Source organism: Cavia porcellus, unplaced genomic scaffold, assembly GCF_034190915.1.
Source record: "Cavia porcellus strain 051 isolate PalLab524CR breed Dunkin Hartley unplaced genomic scaffold, mCavPor4.1 scaffold_16, whole genome shotgun sequence".
Classification (NCBI taxonomy): domain Eukaryota; kingdom Metazoa; phylum Chordata; class Mammalia; order Rodentia; family Caviidae; genus Cavia; species Cavia porcellus.
In genome coordinates, this window is record NW_026947499.1 from 65808457 (window position 1) to 65815647 (window position 7191).

Consider the following 7191-nt stretch of genomic DNA (forward strand, 5'->3'; position numbering starts at 1 on the left):
TTGAATCTTCATACAAGGTTTCTTAATTGTATGAAACACTTATGCAAGAATCTTTAATACGCATTTGAAGGAACGGAGAAAATTGCAAAACAAAAACCACTGTAAGGCCCACTCTTGTCCCTTCCTTGTTTTCTATTCAGCTAAAGCCCTCAGGAAAAAAATACTCTAAAGTTAAGCATTAAAAAGTTTGTTTTCCTTGAAATAAAATACTTGCAACTTTTCACTTATCCTGGAACTGCTGGAACGCTCATAACTAAGTTGGCAGCTCAATTTAGCAAATATTATAGCCTCAATCACTATAATTTTTACGTTTTTTTAAAGTGATGTGGTCTTGCTGTGTTGCTTGAGCTGGTCTTGAAATCCTGGGCTCATGTAACTTCCTGTTTCAGCCTCCTAAGTGACAGGGACAACAGGTGTATGCCACCACTCCGACTCAACATTAAATTTTAATAAACATAATCTTTACCTTATCTTGTTATTTTTTGTCTGAACACCATTAGTTTATATTTATATGTATGCATTTTATTTAAATTGTCCAAAACACATTAGGAAATGAAATGTGAATGTTTTTAGCTACACCATAATAGCTGCTTCAATGTCCTGAATTGATTCAGAGCATTTTCATTTCATGGTCATTTTGAGTTTGGGAAAGAGCGACAGGTCTCACAGTGCTAGATCTGATGAATACAGTGCTTGCAGATGCAGCGGAACGGTTTTAGGAGCCTGCCTCTGTGTTGGACAGCACTTGGCAGCAGCCCTCACCACGGTATTGATCATACCTCCTAAAGACACTCAGGAAGGAGGACTCCAAAACTGCTTCAGAAAGTGGCAGCAAAGACGGGATACGTGTGCTCGAAGCAAACAGGAGCATTCCGAGGGAGATTAATGGCAGTGTTTCCTCTTCTCTAATCAGTTTTCCCATTTAAATACTCATCAAATATTTTGACCAGATCTCATATTTTGAGCCATACCTAAATCTAATTCATGTGCAGTGGGGGCAGTACGAAGAATATTATGGTTCTTTTTCACAGAGGAAGAGGAATCTATTTAGTAGGTATAACATCGCAAAACCTTTCTCTGACAGGCAGAGAAAAACACAAGTACTGAACTAGAGAAATTTATCACATTTCTAGAATTTCATTATGTTTTGTTTTTTGATATACATTTAAGTGAACTACAAAGTAAGGATTAAAGATATCAATGATCCTTTTAAAGTATGGTAGAGTAGTTTACACACAGCAGATGGTATCGCCCGGTCCCAGGGCACCAGTGAGCAGAGTCAGGAGACTTTTGGTAGCTAGGAGAGTTTCAGTCAAATGCTGAAGATAGCAAGTGTCACCAGAGGGGTGTCAAGAAACTGGCTCAAAATTATTAGAAAACCACAGAAGAGCAAGTCTATTATTTCCAAATTACAGTTAGCAAAACTGAAAATAATATAATCATCAAAATTATAGAGGTGTTGAGAGAATGGCGGAAGAGAACAATCTGTATCTTACAGCTGAGGGGCAAGCAGATAGTAATACATAAATAACAAACACAGTCATTATAGCTTTAAGGTTTTTATTAATGGGAAATGTACTGCTTAGTTTTCTCTAAGCGGAAACTAAAAGAAGAAACAGTTGAAAGACTTTTCGCTTTGAAAGGTTGTTCCAAGTAAGTATGAGGAAGGTTGTGATCTTACTTGATTTTTGTGAATACTGTTTTGATAAAAAAGAGCAATGTTACAGGAAAAAGTCAGCATGAATTTATTTAAAAATAAATATAAAATATCAATATATCCTGGGAAATGACAACTGTGAACTATTTGAGTAGGACAAAATGGAGCCTAGGACCCAAGTATGCTAAAACATGCATATTAGTTAGGAACCCAGATGATAGTTTTATGAAAGCAAATATAATAGATATGCAATGAAACTATTTTATGACTATCACAAGCAGTTGATGATATAGATTTTTTTCTGTATGTGTTTGAGAACAACTGTGCTGCATGAGCCCATAGATGCTAGGGAAGATCGGAATGAGAGAGTGGCTGCTAAACATTTGCTGTTTTTTTGAAGTAATTATATCATTTAAAACTGTTTGACTCAGCACCCAAGAAAACTCAATAGAAAACATGTTTAATTGTGAGCCTCATAGCTTGAGAAATGAATGAAAATTATGGAGAATATTCTGTGGAAAGTTACAAAAGGAATTAGGTATCTGGAATGTAGATGATTTGAGGAAGTCTCAGTTTGGAGCTTTTGAAGCCACAGATTTTTAGATACAATTTATTGTTCATTTTCTGTACAAGTTCAGAAGAATATTTGGCTTGCTGTAGCATGCTCTAGGAGGTCTGTTAAGGTAACTTCATCTTGGATACAAGGGAAGTAAATGTGGTGGACTTACAGGTTGTGTTGCTAATATTCATAGGCAAAGAAAATATCATTACTAGCATCCATGCAAAAATAAAATGTGTGTGTGTGTGTGTGTGTGTGCACGTGTGTGTAAAGTACTAGCTGAATAAATGTTTGGATCACTGCCCTTTGATAAGTAAAATAGATACCAAAAAAGCAAACTTAGTATAACCTAAAGAAGCATGCCAGAACTGAAAAATTTGTCAGCTATGTCTAATGTCTAGCTCTAATATGTAAAGTTTTATTTTATAAAGTACAGTGCCATTTGGATTTGTAGAAATTACCTGAACTGTAACTAAAGCATCTGCATGTAGTTTGGCTTCTTTCCAAAGTTGTCTGAAAATAAGAACAACAATAATAAGTGTTTGGTTTTCATTTATTTTTCTTTATTAAGAAAGTACTTTCACAAGTATAACGTCATTAAAGGCTTGAGACTTTTCCTTGAAAGCCCTCTTGGTATTGGAGGCCCTATTGGTATTATATTTATATTAAAAGACATCTTGAACTGTGTTATTTAAAGAGGACTCAACCAGACCACTAAATCCTCTGGGCTTTTAAATCAAGCTGATTATTATGTATGTTCTATCTGTCTCTCATTGTATTGCTATAAAAATGGAAGCTGCTCATTTGTGTGGATATGACTGCCAGACCATTATGTAAGTGAAGGCTCTTAGCAACATGTCATATTTGCATTGTACAGATAATGGAAAGCATAAGCCATGATCAAAAAATAATTTAACACAGTTGGATGAGGCTGGCTTTATGGCCTAAGATCCCAGGTCTCCAAATTACTTTTAGCACTATGTTGATCCATGCTTTTGACAGTGGTCAGTAAATTAAAAAAATTCACATAGTATGGGGATTTCCTCAGTTTCCCTTTTGGACTAAAGAGTTAGAATTTGTTAGTTAACAGGGTCTTCTGACTACAAATTGTGTAACAATCAACTACTAGGTTATCCAAAACTCTCAGAGGTCACAATTGCCCTAGAATGGATGTGGGCATCCAAAACACTGGCTAAAGAGCTCTCTGTAGAAAACAGACAGGACTTTCCTTTGCTTCTGAGAGAAGAGAAGGACCAAGAAGATGGTTTGAACCATGAAACAGTTTGCAAAGATTTCCTGCAGAAGGAGACAGAAGGCAGAAGTTGGATTTCTAATGTTCAAGGTCAAACTTCCAGTGAAATCCTCAATGAACCTGCCTTAGATCTTTTGGGGTTTTGTTCCTTTTGCTTTTTTCAATGGATACATGTGGATATTAAGAAAATAAAAGGGTGTTGTGAAGATGAAACTTCCCCTAAAATTCTTGAAAAATTGGCAGGCCTGGGACATCTTTCTCTCCAGGTCACATACAGAGTAGAATAAAAATGGCAACCAAACAAGGCCTAATTTATTAGAAATTATCTTATTCTAATATTGTTAAAGCCTGTGGGTTAGAGAAACAAACAAAAAATTGCTGCATATGGGGATTATTGCTGAAAAGTAAAATGATGCATATAGAACCCAACATCATGTAAAAAATAGTTTGAGGAAACTCAGGATATCTGTAATTGCAAAGTTGTTCTTTATTATGCAGCAAACATTTAATTCATATAGAATGATTACAAATTGTGATCTGTTGAGGATACAGTATAGGATGTATTTATATAAATTTAATAAAATATATTTAAATGTTAATAAGTCATTGGTAGTGAGTGCTACCAATCGTTTCTTCCAGTTTTCACTCACAAAACAAAACATGGGCAGTTAATTAGTTGAAAATAAAACTGCGAGTTCAATTAAACTCTAAATTTCACATGTACATTTGTTTGATGAAATAAACTTCTGCACTAGATTGCATATTTCAGAAAAAGTAAACAAATTAACATTATGACACATGGAAATATAGCTTAAAATATACATTTAATTTCCTCTTTGAAAACTAAGCCAAAACTCATAAGTCAATTCCTGAAAATGCCTGCAAACTTTCAAATTTTATATTTAATTATGTGGATGTAAATTTGAACCAGCACATAAAGCTATGCACAAATTTATGCGTATCACTGATTCTTTTTTTAAAATATGAATGCTTCACGAATTTGCATGTCATTGTTGCACAGGGGCCATGTGAATCTTCTCTGTATCGTTCCAATTTTAGTATATGTGCTGCTGAAGCCAGCACATATCACTGAATCTTGCATATATTTCAAAATATTATGAAAAGAAGAATAGTAAAATGGGCATTATGGTTCATCTTGTTTTTGAAAATGTTAAGGGTAATATCAGTGGTGAACAAAATTCCTCGAATTTATACCATCTAGAATTCTTTCCTAAATATACTGTTCCTGTCTTCTCTCCTACTATCTTCTCTATTGAGGCAAAACTTTAATGAAAGTACTTCTCTGCTTGTTTTTCTTCTTAGACAGGGGACTTGCTATGTAGCTCAGGCACGGTCTTTGAACTCTGTGACTGGGGGATCCTACTTCCTTGCCTTTTATCTTGCTGGGATTATCAGTGTGTACCATGGCACCTCCTCAGAAGTACTGTTCATATAAGAATTTGTAGGCAGATGTTTTATTCTCATCTATTTGGAGAGAAAACTGATAAGCTAAAAAAAAAAAAAACTCATTACAAATCGTGCACTCTAAAGAACATATTAATAGGATGCTAGTGGACAAGTATCTTGACCGAAAAGCACACAGTAACATAAACACACTGAAGGTGGCTTTGCACTGGGCACAGTATCTTACAGAAAACAAAGCGCTTGATGTTATCTTGATTGGCTCTCACTTACCAATGAGGTAGGCGGAGCCCACCACACATCCTCTTATTACAGGTCCTCTTATTACACCCTCATTAAAGGATGTGCTCTAAGCCAGTCCTCAGCCTGGGTCTTTTGATGCAATTTAGTCTTGAACATCATGCTGTTTCCTGAAGCTAACGCAGTAAAGCATGGTGAGTTTCAGTTATGAAAGCAAGGTGGTAATATGGCAATTTTTTTTTCTTGTTCCATATTCTCCCCCTCCATTTAATTCACTGGAAATATGAAACTGTTAGCCAAGGGTGGTGACACAAACCTGCAATCCCAGCACACTAGGAGGCTAACGCAGGTGAATCTCAAATTCAAGCCCAGCCTGAGCAATTTAGCAACTTAGTAACTCTGTTTCAAATAAAACATAAAACAGGTTGAAGGATGTAGCTTAGAGTTAATTACGTCAAATGCATAATTTTTTTGAATGGGAAGTTTTTCACCAAAAGAAATAAACTGAGCACGACAACTATTTAAAGCAATTGCAAATAGGTGCAATTTTATTTTATTAAGCATGTAAATACGTGTCAACTTTCTACCTTGTTCTTCTACTCAGGTATTTCATCTAACCTGCATTGAAGTCATTTGCGTGTTTACGGAAATAAAGCTCACCGTGAAAGTGATTTGCATGTAGAACTCACATTTTTAATTGCAATTTTCTTTCAGAAAGAACCAAAACAATTATAATGCCAAGAACAATCTGCGCTCCGAAGTGGGACAGAAAGTTGTGCTCGGTTCCCACCGCCCATGGCGTGAGGAAGCGCGGACACCGGGCCTGGACAGACGCTGGGTCACCAGTAGAGGTGTCTTCGGTCACTTTTCTCGCAGACTTTGGAGGGTAAAGTGGGGATTTGGTTGACCTACCAAAGTGTGCCCGGCGCTCCGGTTCACGTCGGCTCCTCGGATCACCGCAATCTGGGAACCGGACTGACTTCGCGACACTGCCCCCAGGACTGGACCGGCCCCGGGCCAGGTCTTCATCGCCGGCTCCATGCCGCGGGTCCCTAGGGGACGGGGCGGGAGCGCTGCCGGAGTCGCGCCTCATTGGCTCGCGCCCGGGGCTGGACCGGGCCTTGCGACCGCGGATTGGACGGCTCCGCCCCCTGCAAGCGGAGGTCATTGGTGGGCGCATGGTCGGGGGCGGGGCAGGGTTCCCAGGGTTCCTGACCGAGAGCTACTGTCGCTGATCCGGGCGCCGACCGCGGGACCAGAGCTGCGCGGTAGCCGGGCTGGGGCACCTCGGCCGGGACAGGGACTCCCAGGGATCGCGGGGCCGAGCTGCGGCCGGCTGGTTCTCTCGGCAGCGGGCCTTCGGGGACAGCGTCTGTCAGCGCCCAGTCCGCTCCGGCTACCCGCGGCGCCGAGGGGAAGCGGGACAGCGCGCCCCCCATCAGCTGTCAGGCGGGCGGCCGGAGACACAAAGAGCGCGGTGGGCGGCGACGGCAACCGGGCACGGCCACTCCCCGCCGCCCGCTCCTGCGGGGCCCGATCCGGGAGACAATGCCCAGCTCGGACCGCCGCGTCCCGACCGGACCGCGACGTCCCCGGCCTGGGTCGCGCCGGCCCCGCTGGGAAGCAGCGCCCCCCGCAGGAGGAGCTCGTGGGCGGCCGCTCCTGTTCCCGGCCGGGAAAAGTTTGCGGCGGGGCCGTGCGGCGTCCGTGGCCGGCCGGCCACTCTCCGGACTCGGCGTGGGCGCGAGGGCCAAGCGTCCCCGGCGCGGTGAGTGCGCTGCGGGCCGCGAGGGGCGGCGGCGGGAGGACTGGGCGCGGGGGCCGCGGCGAGCAGCCCCGGGCCGCGGGCGGAGCCGTGGGAACGGCGCGGAGGGCAGGTGAGAAGGTCGCCGACGGCCCGGCCTGGAGCTGGCGCTGCTTGACCTTGGACGGAAGAGTTAATCCCTCAGGGGCCCTGGTGGGTGGCGCGTGGGGCGACTGCTTCCTGAGCCGGCGTGTCTTGTCCTCCAGTTTCTAAAACGCAGCTTCGCTGGCGATGTCCCCTGGGCCTCAGCGTGGTGC

General features: G+C 42.2%; 1 non-coding gene across 1 annotated transcript; it reads right to left on the reverse strand.

Moving 5' to 3' along the window:
* Positions 1-4444: 4444 nt before the first annotated feature.
* LOC111754065 (U6 spliceosomal RNA) lies at positions 4445-4551 on the reverse strand. Its single transcript, XR_002788793.1, has one exon. It is a non-coding gene; the product is annotated as a U6 spliceosomal RNA (small nuclear RNA).
* Positions 4552-7191: the final 2640 nt, after the last annotated feature.